The sequence below is a fragment of the Aquarana catesbeiana genome, linkage group LG11 (assembly GCF_042186555.1).
Source record: "Aquarana catesbeiana isolate 2022-GZ linkage group LG11, ASM4218655v1, whole genome shotgun sequence".
Classification (NCBI taxonomy): Eukaryota; Metazoa; Chordata; class Amphibia; order Anura; family Ranidae; genus Aquarana; species Aquarana catesbeiana.
The window spans coordinates 171,911,950-171,938,292 of NC_133334.1; the positions used below are offsets into that span (position 1 = coordinate 171,911,950).

The following is a 26,343-nucleotide window of genomic DNA, read 5'->3' on the forward strand; positions in this document are numbered from 1 at the left end:
AAACAGTTGTTGTACTGGATTACACTATGTAGAATTTTTTATCTATTGCTTGCAATGAGCAAAATACAGATGAAACGAGTCCAGTGAACAGCGATGATCCCTTTGATTGATAAGCGTGTTAATCAGCAGGGTCTGGTAAGTGGATTACCTACAGGGCTGTGGCACAAGTGGTGTGGTGATGGAGACTTAGGATCGCTGCTAATATTTTCTTCCACGATCGTCTAGTTTATACTCACCTGCCGTTTCTTAATTGACTTTCACTGAGTGGATCACCATTTGATACTTTGTTTAAGTGGACTCTTAAGCAATTTCATTGATATTTTTAAATATTTGCTATTTTTGCACTAGCGCTGCTAATGTTTTAAAAATTTTTCTTTGACATATATTCGATGCATTAAACAAAGCTCTCTCTCTCTCTCTTTCTCTCTCTCTCTCTCTCTCTCTCTCTCTCTCTATATATATATGGAATACTGCATTTATTGACATATACATATATTGAATTCTTTGGCGGTGATGCCAATTTTTGAAGGTGTTCCTAAAAACATGTTCTTCCTCCAGCAACAATGAAACTGTATACATATGTTAATACATGTATTTGGCTTTCACTTTTTTTTTTGCCTTTTTTGATTTTTTTACTTCCTACCTATGTTTTTAGATGTATAGATTTGTCATCAGCAATTGTAAAAACTATGAAATGTATACATATTGTAGTAGCGATTTGGGCTTTATCGTTTAAAGTCTCATCAAAGCGGCAACATCATGTGAGACTCCTCAGATCAGGTGAGCCTCCGCAGATCTGATATTGATCTAAGCAGAGCCGAGCTTCCATGTGTAGTGAGTATCCACTACTTCACCAGAAATTCAATTCTTCAATTAAGCCCACCTCGTTTACTCTGTAAAAATTGTATTGCATTTGCATATAAATTCCTGTCTATTGTCAGCTATGAGAAAGCACCAGTAGTTAAGGTGTGAAACATGTCAGCTGTGGATTTTATCTTTTGCTGTATGGTTTTTAACCAATAAAGAAATCGTTGTTGGAGTGCGGCCATTAAATTATTTTCTATAATAGTTTGCAAGCTCTTGGAGGGGATGATAAGGGATTATATACAAGATTTTAGTAATGAAACGGTATCATTAGCAGTAATCAGCATGGATTCATGAAGAATTGTTCTTGCCAAACCAATCTATTACCTTCTATGAGGAGGTGAGCTGCTATTTAGATAATGGGAGGCCCATAGATGTGGTGTATCTGGATTTTGCGAAACTCTTTGACACAGTTCCCCATAAATGTTAACTGTACAACGAAGGTACGTTGGCATGGACCATAGGGTGAGTACATTGATTGAAAACTGGCTACAAGGGTAAGTTCAAAGGGTAGTGATAAATGGGGAGTACTCGGAATGGTCCGGGGTGGAAAGTGGGGTCCCCCAGGGTTCTCTCCTGGGACCAATGCTATTTAATTTGTTCATAAATGACCTGGAGGATGGGATAAACTCAATCTCTGTATTTGCGGACGATACTAAGCTAAGCAGGGCAATAACTTCTCCGCAGGATGTGTAACCTTGCAGGTAGATCTGAATAAATTAATGGGGTGGGCAACTACATGGCAAATGAGGTTTAATGTGGAAAAATGTAAAATAATGCATTTGGGTGGCAAAAATATGAATGCAATCTACTCACTGGGGGGAGAACCTCTGGTGGTATCAAGGATGGAAAAAGACCTGGGGGTCCTAATAGATGAGGAAAAGATGATCCGCACTCCGGTGATTGCTCTTTAAAAGTGTAATATTTATTGACAAGCCACAGTGAACTAACGCAAATGAGAACAGTTGACGTGTTTCAGCCTATAAGGCCTTAGTCATAACCACATTACAGACATGAAACTTTGAAATAAATAGTAGCTCTAAGGATCACTGGCTCCCCATTAATTGTCTTAAATGACTACAGGCAATTATCCAAAAAAAGGGGAATCAGCTATACTGCATATTGGGTGATCCATATGTATGCCACTATTTCTCACACACCTTATAGTGATAATAAGTACATGTGTGCACACACTCATGCATGCACATATACATGATTAAAACACACCATGAGATACAAAAAACATTAAATAGAAAAAGTAAAAAATAAAAATAATAATCCAGGTATGTGAAAAAAAAGACACCAGAGGAGGGAAAGAGAGAAAGAGAGAGGAGGCTCTGGGGAGAGTCATGCTTAATGTAAGTGCAAATGCAGATCCCACCTCAGGTTTAACCCCCGAGGCTATCTAGTTTTTAATCTAAAAATCCACCATGCTTCTCTCCCCAGTAGCCTTCTCTCCCTATCACCTCCTCTGGGCGAGTGAGACAACCGTTCTATTCCTCTAAAGCGGAAAGAGGAGCGATCGCCCTGGTGACATTCCCTAAAGTGATGTGCTCCATTCGAAATATTTCTAGCATTTAGGTTATTTGTGTCACAGTAGTGTTCCCCTATACGGGCTCTCAAAGGACGTGTGGTCCAGCCTACATATTGGAGGCTGCATGAAATACAGGTGAGAAAAAGGCAACCTGCTTGGCTTTTTTCTAGCCTGCTTGCCCTGCGGCTAGAAAAAAGGTAACCTGCTTGCCTTTTTTCTAGCCGACGTGCACCCACACTGGGGACTACACTATCACCTAGTCTATTTTCATCTAAACAATGCCAACCCACCTGGCTCTCCTATCCTGGTAGTTACCCTTGTAATATAAGAACCTGTAGGTACTGTAACTTGTGTGATCTGGGTAAAACATTTGTTGCCATAGCTACAGATGAAGAGTTTACTATACAGCAATACATCAACTGTGGCACAAACTATGTAATTTACCTGATCACTAGGGGTGAGCTTCGAGTTCGAGTCGAACTCATGTTCGACTCGAACATTGGCTGTTCGCAAGTTCACCGAACAGCGAACAATTTGGGGTGTTCGCGGCAAATTCGAATGCCGCGGAACACCCTTTAAAAGTCTATGGGAGAAATCAAAAGTGCTAATTTTAAAGGCTAATATGCAAGTTATTGTCATAAAAAGTGTTTGGGGACCTGGGTCCTGCCCCAGGGGACATGGATCAATGCAAAAAAAAGTTTTAAAAACGGCCGTTTTTTCAGGAGCAGTGATTTTAATAATGCTTAAAGTCAATCAATAAAAGTGTAATATCCCTTTAAATTTCGTACCTGGGGGGTGTCTATAGTGTGCCTGTAAAGGGGCACATGTTTCCTGTGTTTAGAACAGTCTGACAGCAAAATGACATTTTGAAGGAAAAAACTCATTTAAAACTACCCGCGGCTATTGCATTGCCGACAATACACATAGAAGTTCATTGATAAAAACGGCAGGGGAACCCCGAACCAAAATTTAAAAAAAAAAATGACGTGGGAGTCCCCCTAAATTCCATACCAGGCCCTTCAGGTCTGGTATGGATATTAAGGGGAACCCCGGCCAAAATTAAAAAAAAAAATGACGTGGGGTTCCCCCTAAATTCCATACCAGACCCTTCAGGTCTGGTATGGATTTTAAGGGGAACCCCGCGCCAAAAAAACAAAACAAAACGGCGTGGGGTCCCCCCAAAAATCCATACCAGACCCTTATCCGAGCACGCAACCTGGCAGGCCGCAGGAAAAGAGGGGGGGACGAGAGTGCGGCCCCCCTCCCTCCTGAACCGTACCAGGCCACATGCCCTCAACATTGGGAGGGTGCTTTGGGGTAGCCCCCCAAAACACCTTGTCCCCATGTTGATGAGGACAAGGGCCTCATCCCCACAACCCTGGCCGGTGGTTGTGGGGGTCTGCGGGCGGGGGGCTTATCGGAATCTGGAAGCCCCCTTTAACAAGGTGACCCCCAGATCCTGGCCCCCCCCTGTGTGAAATGGTAAGGGGGTACATAAGTACCCCTACCATTTCACGAAAAAAGTGTCAAAAATGTTAAAAATGACAAGAGACAGTTTTTGACAATTCCTTTATTTAAATGCTTCTTCTTTCTTCTATCTTCCTTCATCTTCTGGTTCTTCTGGTTCTTCTGGCTCTTCTGGTTCTTCCTCCGGCGTTCTCGTCCAGCATCTCCTCCGCGGCGTCTTCTATCTTCTTCTCCTCGGGCCGCTCCGCACCCATGGCATGGGGGGGAGGCTCCCGATCTTCTCTTCTTCTTTTCTTCTCTTCTTCTCTTCTTCTTTTCTTCTCCGGGCCGCTCCGCAATCCATGCTGGCATGGAGGAAGGCTCCCGCTGTGTGACGGCGCTCCTCGTCTGACAGTTCTTAAATAACGGGGGGGGGCCACCCGGTGACCCCGCCCCCCTCTGACGCACGGTGACTTGACGGGACTTCCCTGTGACGTCACGGGGAATGCCACAGGGAAGTCCCGTCAAGTCACCGTGCGTCAGAGGGGGGCGGGGTCACCGGGTGGCCCCGCCCCCCCGTTATTTAAGAACTGTCAGACGAGGAGCGCCGTCACACAGCGGGAGCCTCCCTCCATGCCAGCATGGATTGCGGAGCGGCCCGGAGAAGAAAATGAAGAAGAGAAGAAGAGAAGAAAAGAAGAAGAGAAGAGCGGGAGCCTCCCCCCCATGCCATGGGTGCGGAGCGGCCCGAGGAGAAGAAGACAGAAGACGCCGCGGAGGAGATGCTGGACGAGAACGCCGGAGGAAGAACCAGAAGAGCCAGAAGAACCAGAAGAACCAGAAGATGAAGGAAGATAGAAGAAAGAAGAAGCATTTAAATAAAGGAATTGTCAAAAACTGTCTCTTGTCATTTTTAACATTTTTGACACTTTCTTCGTGAAATGGTAGGGGTACTTATGTACCCCCTTACCATTTCACACAGGGGGGGGGCCGGGATCTGGGGGTCACCTTGTTAAAGGGGGCTTCCAGATTCCGATAAGCCCCCCGCCCGCAGACCCCCACAACCACCGGCCAGGGTTGTGGGGATGAGGCCCTTGTCCTCATCAACATGGGGACAAGGTGTTTTGGGGGGCTACCCCAAAGCACCCTCCCAATGTTGAGGGCATGTGGCCTGGTACGGTTCAGGAGGGAGGGGGGGCCGCACTCTCGTCCCCCCCTCTTTTCCTGCGGCCTGCCAGGTTGCGTGCTCGGATAAGGGTCTGGTATGGATTTTTGGGGGGACCCCACGCCGTTTTTTTTTTTTTTTTTGGCGCGGGGTTCCCCTTAAAATCCATACCAGACCTGAAGGGTCTGGTATGGAATTTAGGGGGAACCCCACGTCATTTTTTTTTTTAAATTTTGGCCGGGGTTCCCCTTAATATCCATACCAGACCTGAAGGGCCTGGTATGGAATTTAGGAGGACTCCCACGTCATTTTTTTTTTTTAATTTTGGTTCGGGGTTCCCCTTTGGGGAATTCCCATGCCGTTTTTATCAATGAACTTCTATGTGTATTGTCGGCAATGCAATAGCCGCGGGTAGTTTTAAATGAGTTTTTTCCTTCAAAATGTCATTTTGCTGTCAGACTGTTCTAAACACAGGAAACATGCGCCCCTTTACAGGCATACTATAGACACCCCCCAGTTACGAAATTTAAAGGGATATTACACTTTTATTGTTTGACTTTAAGCATTATTAAAATCACTGCTCCTGAAAAAACGGCCGTTTTTAAAACTTTTTTTTGCATTGATCCATGTCCCCTGGGGCAGGACCCAGGTCCCCAAACACTTTTTATGACAATAACTTTCATATAAGCCTTTAAAATTAGCACTTTTGATTATTCATGTTCGTGTCCCATAGACTTTAACGGTGTTCGCATGTTCGAACGAACTTTTTTCCTGTTCGCATGTTCTGGTGCGAACCGAACAGGGGGGTGTTCGGCTCATCCCTACTGATCACCTGTATTTCATGCAGCCTCCAATATGTAGGCTGTACCACACGTCCTTTGAGAGCCCGTATAGGGGAACTTTGGTAAAAAAAACTCAATAAAGCCTCGTACACATGTGACTCATGAGACGGTTCCATTGTCCATGACCGTAGGGGCTCTTCACCATGAGATAATCCAATTCCAAGTTTTTTCCTCACCTAAGTTTCCACTGATTATTGATTATCCTTGGTTACAGAGGCACAACCCCTCTTTTGATTGGCTCCATGCTGAGGTTCTCTCCTGGTCGCCACAATGCAGTAAGATGTGCTTCCAGAAGGTAGCCAAGGTCCTGTGCACCTCTTCACTCTCCTCCCTGCCAGAGGAGTACCGCGATTTTAGCGATGTCTTTGACAAAGGTCAAGGTTTAGCCTTTGTTGGTCTTGGAGGATAAGGCCATGGAGAAGTATGTTGCAGACGCACTTACTCGAGGTTTCATCCGCAAATCCTCATCCCCTGCTGGTGCAGGTTTCTTTTTTGTGAAGAAGACAAGTGGTGAACTGAGACCTTGTATTGATTATAGGGGTCTCAATCATTTCACAATTAAGAATGCCTATCCAATTCCGTTGATTACGGAGTTATTTGACAGCCTCAAGAGAGCAACGTTTTTCACGAAGCTTGATTTGAGAGGGGCATACAATCTCATGAGGATTAAGGAGGGCGACGAGTGGAAAACTGCGTTTAATACCAGAACAGGCCATTATGAGTACCTCGTAATGCCTTTTGGCCTTTGTAAAGCCCTGGTAGTTTTCCAGGAATTTATTAACAATGTCCTCTGAGATTTGTTGTAGTTATGTGTGGTGGTTTATCTCGATGATATCCTCATATTTTCCAAGTCTCTGGAGAGCCACCACACAGATGTCTGTCATGTGCTTCAGAAACTAAGAGAGAACAATCTCTATTGTAAGTTGGAGAAGTGCGGGTTCCATCATGAACAGGTTAAATTCCTGGGATATGTAATTTCCACTGCTGGTTTTTTGATGGACCCAGAGAAACTTTCATCAGTCCTGCAGTGGCCCCGACCCATGGGTTTACATTCTTGTCTGAGGCTAAATGCCTCTCTCCCAGAAGGGCACGATGGGCTCTTTTCTTGTCAAGTTTCAATTACATTGTATCATTCTTACCTGGTACTAAGAATGTAAGGGCTGACGCCTTGTCACAACAATTTTCCTCCACTTCCAAGTTGGAGTAGGTTCCGGTTCCTGTGATTCCTCCTGATCGTATTCTGGCTACGGTTTGCACCAGTCTCACTTCTCCTTTGGGTGACAAAATTCTTGCTGCTCAGGTCCATACTCCTCCTTTGAAACCTTGTGATCACTGCTTTGTCTCAGAGAGCCTACGTTCTCCCGTGCTCCAGACTTACCATTCTCCCAAGTCTGCTGGCCATTAGGGATGTGCCGAACATGCCCCAGTTCGGTTCGCATCCAGAACATGCGAACAGGCAAAAAATTTGTTTGAACACGCGAACACCGTTAAAGTCTATGGGACACGAGCATGCATAATCAAAAGTGCTCATTTTTAAGGCTTATATGCAAGTTATTGTCATAAAAAGTGTTTGGGGACTTGGGTCCTGCCCCAGGGGACATGTATCAATGCAAAAAGAAGTTTTAAAAATGGCTGTTTTTTCGGGAGCAGTGATTTTAATAATGCTTAAAGTGAAACAATAAAAGTGTAATATTCCTTTAAATTTCTTACCTGGGGGGTGTCTATGGTATGCCTGTAAAGGTGCACATGTTTCCCGTGTTTAGAACAGTCTGACAGCAAAATGACATTTCTAAAGGAAAAAAAGTCATGTAAAACTACTATCGCTATTATCACTACTAACTACTGTAAAGCTACTACTTCCCTGTGGCTTTCCCTGTGTTATCAGAGGGGGCGGGGTCACCTGCTTACGTAACTGGGTGACCCCGCTCCCCTCTGAGAACAAGGGGAAAGCCACAGGGAAGTCCCCGTGCGTCAGAGGAGGGCGGGGTCACTGGGTGGCCCTGCCCCCTCCGTTATATAAGAAGTGTCAGAAGAACTGAAGCGTCACACGGAGGAAGACTCCCACTGAGGCGGATCGTGCGGACGGAGCGGAGAAGAAGCCGGAGGAAGATACGGGAAGAGAAGAGCGGAGGAAGAAGAAGAGGGAGAAGAAGAAGAGGGAGAAGAAGAAGATGGAGGAAGAAGAAGAACACCGAAGGAAGACCAGTAGAAAGAAGATGGAAGAAGAAGCGGAAAGAAGAAGAAATTAATAAAGGACTTGTCAAAAACCCTCTCTTGTGTTTCTTTAACCTTTTTGACACTTTTTTTGTGAAATGGTAGGGGTACATTTGTACCCCATTACCAATTCACACAGGCGGGGGGCGGGATCTGGCGCTCAGGCCACAGACAAACAACAGGAGACGAGCTCGGCGCTCGTAGTTACTACACACTGCAGCATTGTTTTAAATGTAAGTTGATTGGACTTGTTTTATTAAATAAATATACCTTTTATATGGGATCACGCTATGTGCGTCTCTTTCCCCCTCACACTGTACATCACTGCTCTACCTGATGAACACTGAGGAGAGAGGCACGGGGACATATTCCAGATTCCAGGCACGGGGACAGATTCCAGATTGGTGATACCCCTGGAGGTATACGAGCTCGGCGCTCGTGGATTGATGCCCGCACTCACTTCATGAAAGTGAGTGCAACCTGCCCCTGTGTGTGTCTTGCCCCCCCTCCACTGTGGTCGTCGCAGAGTTATTTTACATGCTGTATACTTTTTATTTTTTATATTTCGATTGACATGTTCATCATTGTCACTACCTTATACACGGAACGTCTACACCTGCGGGTCATTTGCAACACAGGCTGTACACCTTACAGCTGTAAGGTAAGCGGCTTGCAAACACGGAGGTGTCCTCACTGAAGATCCCCCTTCCCTTCACGATTGGAATTGTTTTGTGTCTCTCATCACAAGTTTTTACTTTTTGGACTGGATGATAGAACCAATATTCATGTTTGCCCTAGGGATTTGTCACTTGTAGTTCACCAGGATTTGGCACGTTTTTGTTAATGGGGCACTAGCCCACATATATATTATTATTGTTTTTTTTTTTTTGCATTGTGTCATTATTCATCCTATTTGTGTTAGTATATGCATTTTTGCTTTGCTATATTCAAGCAGTCACTGTTTCACAATTACCTTTATATATTAGGCTTTGTCTACCTGCAACATTATAGTCATGTTGATCAGCTACGTTGCACTGCACTGCATCCCCACCATGTTCTTTTAGCATGTTGGATCCATTCATGCATTGGCCCGTTTCTGCTTTTTTAGTTCACTTTGCCACTGTAGTCATCTTTGTAGCTTCCCCCCCCCTTCATCACAGCGCAACTACCATCTTCCCCCACACTTGTACATCACTATGTTCATAATTGTTCGAAAAAATCCACGGTTTTGTTGTCGGAAAGTCTGAACATGTGTACAGGGCATTAGTCTTATGCCACATGCGCTTATGGTGCAGGATGGGGGTGAGATTTTGATGTAGAGGTTGTCGGTAGCAGAGTACAGAAAAGAAGGGTTGAGATGACGTAGGTTTCTACGGGTAAATTTTAGGTGGTTGGAGGGAGAGGAGGTGGAGTGCAAAGGGGAAAGAAAACAAGGTCAAGGGTATTGCCTTCAGAGTGAGTAGGAGCATGTGTCCACTGCTTCAGGTCAAAGGAGGAGGTTAGGCTGAGAAGTTTGGAAGTGGCAGGAGTGTTAGTATTAATATGGATGTTGAAGTCACCCATAATGATTGTGGGGATTTCAGAAGAAAGAAAGTAGGGTAGCCAGGCAGAGAAGTCATCAAGAAAGGTTGATACTGGTCCAGGGGGCCTGTAGCTCACAGAGAAACTGGAGTGAAAAGACGAATGCAGTGTGCTTTGAAAGAGGAGAGTAACAGAGAGGGAGGTGGTTGAAGTACCTGAAAGGTGCTATGTGGGGCTAGAAGGATTTCAACACCTCCTCCCTTATGTCCACTGGATCTGGGGGAGTGAGTCCAGAGAGGGCAGCAGAAGTTGCAGTTTTGGATTCATGAAGCCAGGTTTCGGTATTGGCAAGTAGATTCAATGTGCTATCGATAAAGAGGTCATGGAGAGAGGTGACTTTGTTACAGACAGAGCGGGAATTCCAAAGGGCACAAGAGAAAGGGAGTCGGGTCTTGGGAAGAATAGAAATTGGAACTAAATTGTGTTGATTGCGACTGCTGCCAGAGGGTGCAGGGTGATGGGTGCATGGGGTACAGTTAAATGATGGAGGCCTGGGGTTTGGGAATATATCTCCAGAGGTTAGGAGAAGCAGGAGGGTGAGGGAGGTAATATGGGAGTGGGATTTATATGAAGGGACATGCCCCAGGGTCCTAGAGATTTTTGTGTGTGTGTGGATTTAGAATTAACAGGAGTTGGTGGGTGCAGTAATAAGGAGAGGACAGAAGTGAGGGTAATATATATATATACTGTGGGGGGGAGAAGAGGGGAGAAGGGGGGTGAAGGAGAGATAGTTCAGGATAGAGGACAGAGCTGTCAAAATGAGTGGTAGAGAGTGCATATTACAAGGAGAAAGAGCTGACGGGGTAAACAAGGTCACCTGATGTCTGTGTGGTATTTTTCAACGTATTTTCTTGTGTTCATTTGCTTTGTGCATTCGCTGAAGTGCAGAGTCAGAAGTGCTCCCACTTATAGAAATAGCCCCACTTTTAGAAAGAGCCCCAGTTGCAAATGTGCCCCCTGCAAATTCTTCCCCCAAAAGATGATTATATTTATACTCATAGGGATGGGGATGGGTGCATTTCAATTATCAATCAGGAGGTAATAAAGGTTGGCTGGTTAACAGGGCAAAATTCTTACTTCAGAAACAGACTAGCAAGAGGGCACTAAAGTTAGCGGGCCATAATTTTGGGTAAGACAAGGGAGATAATAAAGCATTGTAATGTGGACAGGTCTACAGACGGTTAAGCAAAAATAACATACCAGCATTATTAAATAGACAAACATAAGCAAAAGCAGATAGCAGTGTTTCAGTTTTTGTGTGGAGATGTTTCATCAACACGTACCAGCATTATTAAATAGACATAAGCAAAAGCAGATAGCAGTGTTTCAGTTTTTGGGTGGAGATGACGTGTTATTTATTATTGGCCTTGGAGTTATGGCTTTGACCCAAGTCCAGTCCAGGAACAGGAGGAGGATTTCTTGTACCAAAAATTGGTTGCTTTATTAATTGTGGCCAATTATGTCATATGCTATTGCTGCTGGAGCTCCAGGAGAATAATCCGGATGATTTTCAGAATTATCTCCGGATGTCGGATCCTTGTTTTCACCAACTCTTGGCATTGTTGACCCCCTATATTAAGAAGCAGAACACATGCATGAGGCTTTTATTTTATTTTTTGGTTGAATAATGATTTGATTTTGTATATTTTCTATATTTTTGGATGCATAAAATGCACTTTTTGGAAAAGTTCTATTGGCAGATAGCATGTCTAATTTTATTTGTTTTCTTTTTTTAACGCACAATAAAACAAATTGTGGAGAATAATACTTGGCTTTATGTTTTACTTCAAAATGACAGTTTGGGAGTAGGCAGTTACATTTAAAAAAATACAATGTAAAATTGACAAGGGACACCATAGTTGTATCTTTGATCTTAAAAACTACGGGATAATGGTGTTGTGGTAACTTACCCAAAAAACAAGCATAATGATGTTATTCTTGATATCACTAGAAAATAAAAGCCATTTAAAATACGTTTTGCAGAACTCCATCAGTATCATCAGCAAAGCAGCTTCATTATTATCCCATTAAAGAAGAAGAGCATGTGTGCTGCATTTCGAGATTTCATAATTTGTAGCGTCATGAATGTTAATTCTCCATTACGAATGCTAGCTTACAAGACCGACCGCTTCTGGCTCGTCCTTCCTTCCGAGCATGCGTGTTTGTAATTTGGACTTTTGTCCGACGGACTGGTGTACACACGCTCGGAAAAACCGAGTGACACAATGTTGTCACTAAATGATATATTGCCCAAACATGCCATGGGCATATGTGGCATTACAACCCAAAATACATTCTGCTGCTTCTCCTGAGTATAGGGATATCACACGTGTGAGACTTTTTGGCAGTCTAGCCTCAAATAGGACCCTGAAAACCAATCACCACCTTCAGAATTTCTAAGGGCTTCCTCACTACCTATCACAGTTTTGGAGGCCCTGAAATGCCAAGATAGCACAACCCCCCCCTAAATGGCCCCTTTTCAGAAAGTAGACAAAATGTATTTGCTAATAGGCATGGTGAGTCTTTTGCAAATGTCATTTGTTGCCACAATTTCTTGGAAAATTAAGAAAGAAAATGAAAAAGTATTTTTAATTTTTTCAATTTTCAAAACTTTGTGACAAAAAGCGAGACCTGCAGAATACTTAACATGCCCCTCAGCAAATATCTTGGGGTGTCTACTTTACGAAAAGGGTTCATTTGGAGGGTTTTGGACTACCTTAACATTTCAAGGCCTCCGAAACTGTGATAGGTAGTAAGGAAGTGAAACGAGAAATTTACGCCCTTAGAAAGCCTGAAGGCGGTGATTGGTTTGTCCTGTACGCGGCTAGACTGCCAAAAAGTCTCACACATGTGGTATCACCATAGGCAGGAGAAGCAGCAGAATATTTTCGGGTGTAATTTTACATATATCCATGGCATGTTTGAGTAATATATAATTTAAGTGACAACTATGTGTAAAAAAAAAAAAAAAAAAAAAAAAAAAAATTCCACAAACTTGTGGCAAAATATACAATATTCCATGGACTTAGCATGCCTCTCAGCAAATAGCTTGGGGTGTCTAATTTGCACAAAGGGGTCATTTGGGGGTGTTTAAACTGTCCCGGCATTTTATGCCCAACATTAGAAGCTTATGCCACACATCATCCACTCTTTTTTTGCCACATGAGTGAATTCTTTGAGAAACTTAATTCAGCTCAGCTGTTCATGTACGTCCCTTCTCATTTTCACATCATCGTAGCTTGTCATCGTAAAAAGTAGTAAGAAAAGGTGCCATTACAAAATTTTCCACCAACCTAAATATAAAAAAAAAAATTCTCTGTTATGATAATTCTCTATTTCACTACCGATAATTAATTTCTCCCTCCAACCCCCCCTCCCCCCCACCCGTCCTCTGTGCATTATATTTATTAACCTCAATTACTGGTCTAGATTCAAATTTTTTCTGCATAACTCCATGATTTTTTAAATTCACTCCAACACTTCCACTTGTCATTTACCACCTCCCTATTTTCTTCTCTATTATAGGACATCCGTTCCATGATATAAGTTTCCTCCATGGCATTTATCCACTCCCATATCTGAGGGCTTTCTATTGCTTGCCAGTTTTTAGGAATTAGCCTTTTCACTGCATTTAATTAATGTGGAACCAAGGAAGCCCTGTATAGTTTCACATCACCTTCTGTGCCGTGGAAGAGCACTATCCATGGGTCCTCCGTTACCTCCGTTTTAGTGATTTCTTTAATATAAGCTAAAATCTTTTTCCAATACTTTCTAATAGTCGGGCAATTCCACCAAAGGTGGGCCATAGTGCCCACTTCCTTACAGCCCCGCAAACATTCTGCCGACTTACCCCTTTGATATTTGCTAATTTTATCAGGTGTTGCGTACCAGCTGGTTAAACATTTATAGTTCATCTCGACTGTCTTTATGTCAACTGCCGAACTATGGGCTAGGTCCAAGATTTTTCTAATAGTGCTTGTGTCTTTCTGTGTCCCCAATTCCCTTTCCCATTTTTTGATGAATGGAGGTACCTCTACCTCATCTTCCGATAGCAACATTTTATAAACCTTTGATATAGTATTTTTTGTGTTGTCTGTTATACACAGCCTTTCCAATATAGTCATCTCATCTCCTGATCTTATTGGCTGAGGTAGTTTCTTCATGAAGTGTTCCAGTTGCACGTACCTCCATGCATCAATCTCCCACACTTCTGTATTTTGTTTTAACTCTTGAAGTGCAACTATTTTTCCTTTTTTTATTATATCTCTAAGTTGAACCTTATAATTTTTTATCCAATTTCCCCTATACTCATTTTTCCTGGTGCAAAATACTCATTTTCTTTTAATGCTATTAAAGGTGAATTATATATCTTATTGAAGTGCTTATACGTTGCGTCCCAAATCCTTAATACAACCCGTGTCAAAATGTGTGTGTTTTCGTCTAGCGTTCTGTAGTGGGGGGTCCAAATTATGGATCCCAAGTGTGCCTTACTGTAAAATTTTTCTATGTTTACCCATCTTTTTTCTTTGTTGTCCCTTACCCATTCAATCACTCTTGATAGAATTATTGCTTTATAATATTTTTGAATATCAGAAACAGCCAATCCTCCTCTTTTTTTCTCCTGTTTTAATATCATTAAGGAAACGCTTGACTTTTTATTTTTCCATATAATGGTTGTTATTGATTTTAGCTTTCTAACATAAAACTGCAGTAACCTTACTGGTAGCAATTGGAGTTTATATGTAATTTTTGGGAGAAGAACCATTTTTATGGCGTTAATACGCCTCATCCAGGATAATGGTCTATTCAGGAGCTTTTTACCCTCGGTTTTTATTTCGTTTAATAGGGGTATAAAGTTTATTTTATAGATCTTCTCCAGGGAGTTTGCTAGTCTTATTCCCAAGTACTTTATTTCTTTCTTCCATACAAACTGAAATTCCCTTTTCAACTTCTCCTCTTCAAGCTTACTTAGGTTTATATTTAAGATTTCAGATTTCCCCAAATTAATTTTAAAGTTTGCTATTTTACCATATTGTTTGAGAGTTTTAATTAGATTTGGCATTGTGATCCTGGGGTTACTTATATAGAAGAGCACACTGTCTGCGAATGCGGCCAATTTGTGTTCCTCCCCTCCAACCTTAAATCCGTTGATATCTGGATTATTTCGAATTGTTGCTAGAAGTGGTTCGAGTGACAGAATGAAGAGCAAGGGCGACAGGGGGCAGCCCTGTCTCGTCCCGTTCTTCATTTCAAAGGGGGCTGAAAGGGATCCATTAATTTTAATAGCTGCCCTAGGGTGTCTATACAGCGTTTTAATCCACCGGGTCATCCTTGGGCCCATTCCCATTATGTCCAGTGTTTGAAACATAAGCCCCAAGTCTACTCTGTCGAAAGCCTTTTCGGCGTCAATCGACAGAAGTAGACCTGGGGGCCCCCCTCCTTTATTTTCTGGAGCATAAGTAAGGTTCTCACCCCATTGTCTCTCCCTTCCCTTCTTGTAATGAAGCCCACTTGGTCCGGATGTACCAATGTGTTCATTAACCCTTTCATCCGTCTGGCTAGTACTTTGGCGTACAATTTGGTGTCTGCATTTAATAATGATATTGGTCTATAACTGGAGCACAAGGTCTCATCCTTTCCCTCCTTTGGGATAACGGTAATTGAGGCTAATAGCGCCTCTCTACTCAACTCAAAGTCTGTTCCCAGCCCATTCATATACTGACAGAGCTTAGGCGTCAGTATATCCTTGTATTTTTTGTAGTAATATGATGTAAATCCATTGGGACCTGGGCTTTTCCCCTGTGCTGTGTCTGCTAGAGCTTCGTTTATCTCCTCCTCCATTATTGGTTTCTCAAGGGACTCTCTAGAACTTTTAGAGATCGTTGGTAACCTGGCATTCTTTAAAAGTTCACTTATCTTTCTACTTTTCTCCCCTATCTGACCCCCATTCTGTTCCACCGAGTACAGGTCTTTATAGTAGTTTTTAAATGCTTCACCTATTTCTTTTGTCTCGTATACCATCTCTCCTCGCTTAGTTTGAATTTTTCCTATGAAATGTAGGGATTTTTTCCTTCGGAGCATTCTAGCAAGGTGTTTGCCAGATTTATTCCCCCACTGGTATCTTTCTTTGGCTATTTAAAAAAATGTTTTCTTTGTTTCTTGTTCCATAAGATCTTTTAATTCATCTCGCTTATTTACCAGCTTTTGGTATATCGCTTGATGAAGGCCTCTGTGTTTTTTGTGTTCTTGTTCTATATTGAATATTTCTTTTATGAGGTTTCCCATTTTTTCTCTCCTCTCTTTTTTTTCCCTTGCTCTCTCTTGCATTAAAATTCCCCTTATATGGGCCTTATGGGCCTCCCACACCACAGACCCCGAGATCTCTTCTGTTTCATTTGTTAGGAAATAATATTCTAGTTCTCTCTCTACTCTCTTTGAACTTTCTTCATCCTGCAATAGGTCTTCATTTAGCCTCCACATGGAGGGCTGTCTCGGGTTTTTAGATACTCGCATTTCCATCCTTACTGGGGCGTGATCTGACAGTGTGGTTATTTCTGTTTGACTCTACTATCCTATCCAGGAGTCCATGATCCACTAATATATAGTCAATCCTGGAGTATGTCAGGTGCACAGGGGAGTAAAACGTGTAATCCCGGGCTTTGGCATTCATAATCCTCCAAATATCCACCAAATGACTCTTATATATTTTCTGTCTTATCTTTTTTAGTTGAGCGTTATTCGTCCCCTGTGCACTGGACGTACTATCTACCTCTGGTTCCAAGCATACATTCAAGTCTCCCATCACAACCAGACCCTCACTCCTAAAATCCATTAGTTTCTGCAGAATGCCTGTCAGGAATTTTATCGGGTTCTTATTAGGGGCATATATATTCGCCAGGGTGCATTCTATTTCCCCAAGTATACCTTTCAGAAAGAGAAATCTCCCCTCTGGATCTTGCAACCTTCCCTCAAGCTTAAACTGTACATCCTTCGCAAACCCTATTGCCACACCCCTTGCTCTCTTAGAAATTGTATCCCCGTAATACCAGTTCGGGAACTCCTTCGACCATAATTTAATATTTGATTCATGTGACAGATGAGTCTCCTGCATAAACACCACTTCTGCACCGTACCCCTTTAGTTCTTTTAATATCTTGTGTCTTTTGGAAGGTGAATTTAATCCCCTAACGTTATATGTCAAAAATTTAAGTGTTGTCATTTTCCTCCTATTTGTTTCTGCCTTCTCTGCTCCTCTAGCCTGTAACGGGTTATTCCTATTCTTTTTTATAATTTGCACACTATGACCCCTCTCCCCCTCCCTCCATCCAATCCACCCAAAGTGACCCCTCCCCCCCTCCACCTCTCCCCCCCCCCCCCTCGACCCAAATCTGGCCCCCTGATCGTTGAGGTCTTTGGATACCATAGTCCTCCCCAAATCTTTTCCTTCTAAGGTGTGGCTCCAAGTGTGCCCCAAGACCCATCTTACTAGATAGCAAGATGATTTTACACCGTTCCCCAGCAAGCGCCCCCTATGGCTATATCAGGGGAGAGAAGTGACAATATCCACGTCCTTCCTGGATGAATTTGTTTATATGTGTAGCATGTGTATACACGAGATGGAAACTGTTTATCTGCTCAAGGACCTTGCGGCAGTTAGGACTTAATGCTTTTGGGCTTTATTTTTGAGTTGTCTTTGCTTAATATCTCCAGTTTTACCACTAGGTGGATACCCTTTTTTTGTGCCCCCGCTGGAATACCCTGAGTGTATATCACCCACAGTAGGCCTGAAAATATTACTTGTTGTGGTCTCTTCATAAACGGTACAGGACACTTCCTGTCACCACCTATCCCAGGGCGTCACTTTATGGTGTCTTCAGTTTGCTTGATCAGCAGGGCCTGTTCTCCTCTTATGTTTATCCCTTCTTATTTTCAGCTCCTGAAATCTATGTGTATTCAGTTATCACATTGCCTGGCCCTGCACTCCTCCCCGCCGTGTCCCCTGGTGTGGGTATACTCCAAATATTTGTTGTAGTCCCTTCCCCCCTCCAAATATCTAACTTCTTTGTTTCCTTAATGGTTAATTATCTCCTATGCTTTTAAATACAAGCCTTGTATATAAACCATAGGGGTGAGAGAATGAAAAAAAAGAGCATGAACAACTTAAAATTCAGAGTGCGTTTTAACCCCAACCAACTCCGTGTTATCATGGGGCGATCTCTGCTGCGATCTTCTCCATCAGCAAAATCATGCATACATTTTCCAAGAATTGGCCACATATACATCAATCCATCCCCTATGTGGGGTACCTCTTTATTCCGCCCTTCAGTATTAACTTTTCAACACTCCATGCTCTTCCCTCTCTCTCTGCACGGCTTCATCCGGGTCCTCCTCTCACTGGCACAGCTGATCCTCTCCTCCACTGACCCAGGAAAAAAAAAGCATTTGAACAGTACTTTACTGAAACTGACTGCCAGATCAAACCCTGCTGTCACAAGCAGACGGTCACCGAGTCACTAGCATCAAATAATGCCGGAGATATCACTTTAAAATGGCGGGGGGGGGGAGCGGGGATACGAATGGGAAGGAGGAGAGGGGGGGTGGGGGGAGGACGTCTGCAGCTCACACGTCCAGCCCGCAGCCGTCTTAATCACCCCTCTCTCTGATCTCACCACATCCTCTGCGTGTGTTTCGGGCATCCGGGTTAGGTATCCTCAAGTCGGCCAAGGCGTCACGCATGGCCGCCGTACGGCTCCTTCTCCTCTTCCCTCTCTGTGGCCTCCATGGTGGAATCAGAGATAGTATCAGCTTCGGACTCACTCAGGCCCCTCCCTTCGTGACTGAGGCTACGTCATCACGTCCCAGAGCTCCTCCTCCGATGGGAAGATGTTCTAACCAGCCTATGATTTATCATCCACTCTTGTAACCACTTGAAGACCAAGCCTTTTCTGACACTTTTTGTTTACATGAGAAACTTTTTTTTTGTGCTAGAAAATTACTTTGAACCCCCAAATATTATATATTTTTTAAACCTGAAGCTCTACAGGTTAAAATGGTGGGCATTGCATTTTTTTTTTCACACAGTATTTGTGCAGCGATTTTCTAAACGCAATTTTTTGGAAAAAAAACACTTATTGAATTTTAATGCACAAAAACACAATATATTGCCCAATTGTTTGATATAAAAGATAATCTTATGCTGAGATACCAAACACAACATGCTTTAAAATTGCATACACCCATGCAGCGGTAACAAACTATGCACATTTTTAAAATACAGGTTACCACTTTAGATTTACAGATGAGGTCTACTGCTAGAATTACTGCCCTCAATCGTTCGCGGTAATACCTGACTTGCATGGTGCAATTGCTGTTTACATATGACATGAGACCGATGCTTGCATTCGCATTTGCACTGGAGCACAGAGGGGACAGGGGTACTTATCACAGGGAATGTAAATTTCCCCTATGATTGCAATAGGTAGTGACAGGTACTCTTTTTTGAAAAATTTGGGTCTATTAGATTTTAGATCTCTCCTCTACACTTAAAGCATCTGACCACACCAAGATCTATGTGATAAGATGCTTTACCAATTTTAAAATGGCGCTGTTTATATCCAGCAAAACCGAAGTGATGAAATGCTTGTAGCTTCCGGTTTCTTAGGCCATAGAGATGATTGGAGCCATTCTGGTCTCCGATCAGCTCTATGGTCAGCTGGCGGAACTACCGGCTGCATTCTTAGGTTACCCGATGCGACAGGAGAGCCCGAGAAAGCTGTGGAAGGTAGCAGGAGTGAGAGGGGATGTCCCCTCCAACTGCTTGTAAAAGCAGTCTAGCGGCTAATCAGCCACTAGGATTGGTTTTACATGAAAGCTGACCGCCGGCTGAAAACAATTATACCAACATGATGCCTAAACCTGCAGGCATCACCCCAGTATATCCACTACCAGTACGTTGCTGGTCTTTGTTAGGCATATATTGTAATGTTCTTTTTTTTCATGCAGCCTGTGGGCTGAACCAAAAAAAAACGATTCCTCCATTCACATCGATCAATGTGGATGAAAAATCTCTGCCAAGAAAAATGAAAGAAAAAAATATGGCAAATGGAAGTCCACCCCATCCCCTATGCTTCGCCATATATGCTCTTTTTTTAACTGGTGAAATCCCCTCCTACAGTGCTGTAGTCACTGATTTACGTATGCTAAAAGCAAACCCTGTTGTTGTCAGAATAAACAGATCAGTGCTGCAGCTTAATGGTGTTCCAGCAAAGCAAACAACGGTTAACAATAAAACACAGTAACAATAAAACATTACAATATAATAGTATACAGTACAGTAGAACTATCACATACCAGGTGCTGGAGGCCCATGGAGACAGGGCTTCTTTTGCAGCTAAGTTCCAGACTCCCCTGAAGGTGAGACAGGAGGAGTTGGGCACAAAGTAGCACAGGTCGCCTGTGAAGTTGCTTGCAGAAAGCTCAGGAATGCTGCTGTTCTGATGAACAGAGTCTGCAGGCAGGTGACACCTGTGAGGTGAGACAGGTCTGTAAAGTAACTGAGATAATAGAGTAGTCAACACAAGCCGAGATCAGAACCAGGTTTAAAGCAGAGCAGACAAAGCCAGGTGGAAGCCGGGTCAAACACGAGAAGCAGGCAGAGGGTATCTGTGAGACTAGCCAGGGTCAGGAACTGGAGATAGGCAGTCAGGTCGGGAACAAGCCAGGTCAGAAACTAGGGAACACAGCAGCAAGGAATCACAGGAACACAGGTAACAAGCTAAGATCAGTCAGCAACTTCAAGCACTGATACACTTCCTTATAAAGGCCCATGTGATGTGCTGCTGGGGACGCTGTGTCCTAGAGCCCTTCTCCTGTTGTTGGTGCCCTGACAGATGCTGGGTCCTAAAGACCTTCTCCTGCTGTCAGCGCCCTGATAGTGCCCCCTCCCCCTGACAGGCAGCCTCCGGATGCCCATTTGGGCAATTTTCTCTGGGTATTTGGCCCAAAACTCTCGGAGGAATCTGGGGGCATGTACATTGGCTTTGGGTTCCCAGGAGCTTTCTTCAGGTGGATATCCTTTCCACTTGATTAAGTATTGGATCTGCCTACCTCGTTTTCTGCAATCTAGAACAGATTCTACCTTGTATTCTGTTTCCCCTTCAACAGTTACTGATGGTGGAGGTGGTTCCACTCTACCTGGAAAAGGATCCGGAATGGCTGGCTTGAGGAGAGAGGCGTGAAATACTGGGTGAATTTTGTATGAATTGGGCAGAGATAACTCGAAGGCCACTGAGTTTATTTCACGCTTAATTGGAAAAAGGGCCAATATATCTCGGCCCCAACTTCTTTGAAGGGCACAGTAAGTTCAGGTTGGCTGTTGATAGATATACATCATCACCAACTTTAAGGGAGAGATTCCCTCTTCGTTTCCTGTCAAAGAACCTCTTATAGTTGGACTGAGCCTTTTGTATACATTCTTGGAGGGATTGGTAATTCCGTTGTATGAAGGCAAGTCTGTCCTGTACAGCAGGCACTGCTGATTCGGGTATAGTATCTGGTATAGCGGAAGGGAGGAATCCATAGTTGGCCCAGAATGGGGACTGGTTGGTAGCAGAGTGTAGCAAGTTGTTATAGGTGAACATCGCCTGTGGAAGCAGGGAAGCCCGATTGTCTTGGGAAAAGGCTGAGAAGCAACGTAGGTACTGCTCCAAGGTTTGATTTATACGCTCGGTTTGCCTGTTACTCTGGGGGTGGTAGGCCGAAGAAAGGCAGTGTTCCACACTCAGGGCTTTACAAAGAGCTCTCCAGAATCTGGAGGTAAACTGTACCCCTCAATCAGAGACAATGTTGTTGGGCAGACCATGGAGTGTCATGATCTCTCTGATGAACATGTGAGCTGTCTCTAGCTGAAGGTGTGCCTACCACGGGCAAGAAATGGGCCATCTTTGACAGGCGATCCACCACCACCAGGATGGTAGTGAATCCTTCAGAGGGCGTAAGATCAACGATAAAGTCCATTGAGATCATCTACCATGGTTAGGGACATTTAAGGATCTCAATAATCCCCAGGGATTAGTCTTGTCACCTTTGCTGTGCAGGCACACCGTGCAGGTTCTAACATGGCTCTGCAGTCTCAACCAAGGTTTGGCCACCAGAAGGACCATTGGATGAGCTCACTAGTTTTACGGGCTCCAAAGTGGCCAGCTAATTGGTGGTCATGGAATGTTTTGAGAACTGGAAACCTTGCCTCCTGGAGTATGAAGACCATATCTTGATGCCAGAGTAAGCCTTCCTTTCTCCTTAGAGAAGCATGCTCTGTTTCAAGGCAAGATGCAGAGGCCTGTTCAATTGTCAATCTCAAGCTAGGCAGAATAAACAAAAAGTTCTGGGCAGAGAGACTGGTGCTCGGGGGAGCAGGTTCAATAGATTCAGGGAACATCCGGGATAGGGCGTCTGCCTTCCCATTCTTAGATCCGGGTCTATATGTCAAATGGAAGGTAAATCTTGAAAAAAATACGGCCCATCTGGCTCCTAGCGGATCTCAAATATTCTAAGTTCTTATGGTCAGTAAAGATCATGACTGGGTGTGCCCTCCAACAGATACCTCCACTCTTCAAATGCTACTATAATTGCCAGAAGTTCTCTGTCGCCTACGTCATAATTCTTTTTGGCTTGGCTTAGTTTTTTGGAGCAGAAGGCTACTGGGTGCAACAAGGCCTTTGGGCCCAGACGCTGAGAGAGGATAGCTCCTGTAGCTATTTCGGAAGCATCAACTTCAAGAACGAAATGAAGTGCTGGGTCCAGGTGTTGCAATACTGGAGCAGAGGTAAACAAGATCTTCAGATGTTCAAAGGCTGCCTGGGCTTCCTGGTTCCAGACCCCATTGAAAACAATGGTAAACAATAAAAAAACACAGTAATAATAAAACATTACAGTATAGTATAAAGTACAGTAAAACAGTAAGAACAGAACATTAACTCAATAAAATGACAACTATTCTTGGGTTTTTTATTTTTTATTACATTTTTTTATGTTCATTTTTTTTTACACTTTTTTTGTAACAGTAAAAAAACGTTGAATGTTCCAGGCTAGGTTCTCTCCAAATGCGATAGCCATCTAACATCTTTTGAGACCCTGTGTGAAAGTGTCTCCTAGACTGTGCCGCACTGTACCCTATACTAATAATCTACTAGTGTGTGGTAGCAACGGAAACAGTCCTGGATGCAGAGACTAGGTTGGCCAGGACAAGAGGGACAAAAATAGTGTCTGTCATGCCTATATCCACGTTTTCCACAGACACATCATCTTCTTTGGGGTGCTCTTTGGGTAGGGGTACCAGGGAGGACATCCAGAAAATGTCTCTCATACAGCCGGCTCACTGCATCTGGATTGTGAAATTGGGCTTCCGGAAACAAACAGGGCTGTGATCTCTGCCTGGAATTTTAGGAAGGATCCACTCCTTCCTGACGCTTTGTATAGTACATAAGCATTGAACTTAGCCAATTGGAATAAATATTAAGGATGGCCCTAACGGCATCCTGTTTGGTTCACACCAGAACTTTCAAACATCGTGAAAGTTCGGAACCGAATAATGAACCCCATTGAAGTCTATGGGACCTGAATGTGCAAAATCAAAAGTGCCCATTTTGAAGGCTTATATGTAAGTAATTGGGCATACAATGGTTATTGGGGTCCGGGTACTGCCCTGGTGGACATGTATCAATGAAAAAAGCTTGTAAAAAAATCATTTTTAAATGAGCAGTGATTTATTGATGCTTAAAATGAAAGTATAAAAATTTCTTTCAATATAGTGCCTGGGGGGGGGGGTTCCCCTTAGTGCCACATCTGTACTGTGTATAGAAGCTGCTGCAGCAATAATTGCATTTATAAAGCCCAAAAAATGAAATTTTCCCTGCAAGCTTTCTTTATTTTTTAAGCAACGGCTTGGGGAGCCAGTCTGTATGATGAGGCCACAATGTAGTGCACGGGGAACAAGATTAAAGATTTTCTTGATAAATTCTGGTGTTTATATGACTGACTTTGGATTTCTACTTCTGTAACGGGTGTGGAAAAATTGTTCTTTGGGTGTTGTGGCGCCTTCACACCGTAACCCTACAGAGGTACTCTTGATGAAAGCAAGAATTGGCCTTGCTGTCAAAAATTCGCAATTATATGCACCTGTCAAACAGGTGTGGAAAAACTGTTTAACAGTACATGCCCAGCATCTAAATGCAAGCTTGTCAAAGCTGCTGGCTCTACAACTTCTGCCTTTCCGCCCAGGGGATTCTGCCCCCTTCCGTGAATTTGCAGAATTTGCTGTACCACAATGGCAGGTTCCCAGTCGCTATTTATATTCACAAAATGCCATTCCAGCTCTCTACCATCACGTGAAAGGCAATGTTGTGGCATTGTTGGGAAAGGCAGTCAGCCGCAAATTCTACCTCTCTGCTGACACATGGTACAGCAAGCATTTGCCAGGACGATATATTTTGGTCACAGCGCACTGGGTAACTCTGCAACTCCAATGTGTCAGGTCACCTTGAGGCTAGGTGACAGATGCACACCGTTGGGATCAGGAGTGCACCGCAAGGCAGTGGACCCTACGGCAGACTGCTGCGGATGGGAGTCCAGGTGGTAAGGAAGGCAGGGCTGCTGGAACACCAACACAGATCCCACCGGGGTTAGAGCGTAGGATTCCCTGGGGCGCGGAGTCCAAGAGCCAGCAGGTGTTCACCAGAGCCTCTAGTGGTGAGGATGGACTGGGCTGCAATTGGCTCCAGGTCGCGAGCCCCAGGGTCCCCCAGCTCACACCCACAGTAGGCAACAGGAGGATAGGGATAGTAAAGGAATAAGCCAAGGTCAGGGCCACAAGCAGACAAGGACAACAGAGTTCACACCAAGGTTCAGGGTCACAGGCAAACAGGGATAGTCGGGGACACGCCAAAGGTCAGGGTCACGAGCAGACAGGAATAGTAGAGAACACGCCAAGGTCGGTAACAGAAACAAATGTAGAGCACACGGCAGGCAGGAACAGGAAGCCAAAACACACAAAGGTTGATCAGCAGGGCTGGCCTGCAGTGCAGAGGTTAATATAGAGTTCTCTGATAGGAACTGGGGTGGAGCAATGCTAGAGGAGAGTTAATAAAAGCAGTCAGGCGAGAGTCAGCTGGTCTTTGGAGATGAACACATGGAGACAGGTAAGCTGATAGACAAACTCTATTGCATAACCATGACACAATGCAGGCCAGGGCTCAGTGCTGCAGCTTGTTGTGCCCCAGCGTCTCCATACAGCTGGTGGTGATGCGAGATTTGTCAGCTCTACCCCTTCCTCCTCCTCCTCCTCCATGTCCTCCTCTGCTGAATTGTCCTATGAACCTCAAGTTCCCCCTAAGCGTTCAAATGGCTATTCAATGAGTCAGGCTAAAAAGTGTCATGCAGTGCTTCAGCTGGTGTGTCTAGGGGACAGGAACCACACCGGAGCAGAGATTCTTGCAGCTCTGCAGGGACAGGTCCAGAGGTGGTTCATGCCACGCCAGCTGGAGACAGGAATGGTGGTGTGTGATAATGGCACAAACCTCCTGTTCGCCCTTAGACAGGGAAAGTTGAAACATGTGCCATGCCTGGCACATGTCCTCAATTTAGTGGTGCAGCATTTCCTAAATAGGTACCCAGGGTTGGAAGATCTACTAAAGCAGGCCAGAATAGTCTTTAGGCCTTTTAGGCGATCATACGCAGCCAGTGCTCGGTTGGCTGAAATTCAGCAAGAATTCCACCAGCCCGTAAACCGCCTGATTTGTGACATGCCCACCAGTCGGAACTCAACTTTGGCAATGCTGCAGTGGCTACACATGCAGCAGAGGGCCATCAACTAGTACCTGTGTGAGTATGGCACAATGACAGGCTCAGGCCAGCTTGGCTTTCTTTCCCCACGCCAATGGCTGCTCATAAAGGATGCATGCACTGTACTGTCACCATTTGAGGAGGCCACAAGGATGGTGAACCGTGACAATGCATGCATCAGTGTCACAATCCCTGTTGTGTTCCTGCTGGAGCAGACTCTGTGTGACATTATGGAAAGGGCACTCTAGGCAGAGCAGCGGGTCAAAGAGGAGGACTTCCTTTCCTCTCAAGGCCCACTTTATGCAGACACCATTGTTCCTATGCCTCAGAACATACAAGAGGAGAGAGAGGAGGAGGATTCTGGCATTTTCTGGCAGTTTTGGAGGCATTGAAGCAGAGGAAGACATACGTCAAACAGTAAGATGGTTTTCCATCCCCAGAACCCTTGGGAGTAGTACGTGGCTGGGAGCAGGCAGTTCCAGATACTGTAATCGTCAGTGACCCCGAGGAGTCTGCTTCTCATGCCTCTGCAAATTGGCAGTGCATGGGCTCACTCATGTTTCAATGCCTGCGAAAGGACCAAGAATACGTGGCATAAAGGGAAAGGATCACTATTGGTTGGCAACCCTCCTTGACCACCGTTATAAGGGGAAAGTCTCAGAACTCATCCCGTCCCCACACAATGCAGAAGATGAAATCTCTTGAGGACACCTTAAAGAGGAGTTTATTGACCACTTTTCCAGACTCTGATAGGTTACAGTGTCGTGGAAAATGTAGTTTTGAGGCTTCTGTTGGTGAAGAGAGGAGCGGTGGAGAAGGCGACTGCCTAAGTGTTATCAGCTTCCACATCCCATCGGGCC

The 26,343-nt window shown here is 44.1% G+C and overlaps 1 protein-coding gene across 8 annotated transcripts in view; it reads left to right on the forward strand.

Moving 5' to 3' along the window:
• The window catches only part of LTBP3 (latent transforming growth factor beta binding protein 3), a 1,979,464-nt gene that overhangs the window by 623,701 nt on the left and 1,329,420 nt on the right, over window positions 1-26,343 (forward strand). The gene's annotated exons all lie outside the window — the stretch shown is intronic.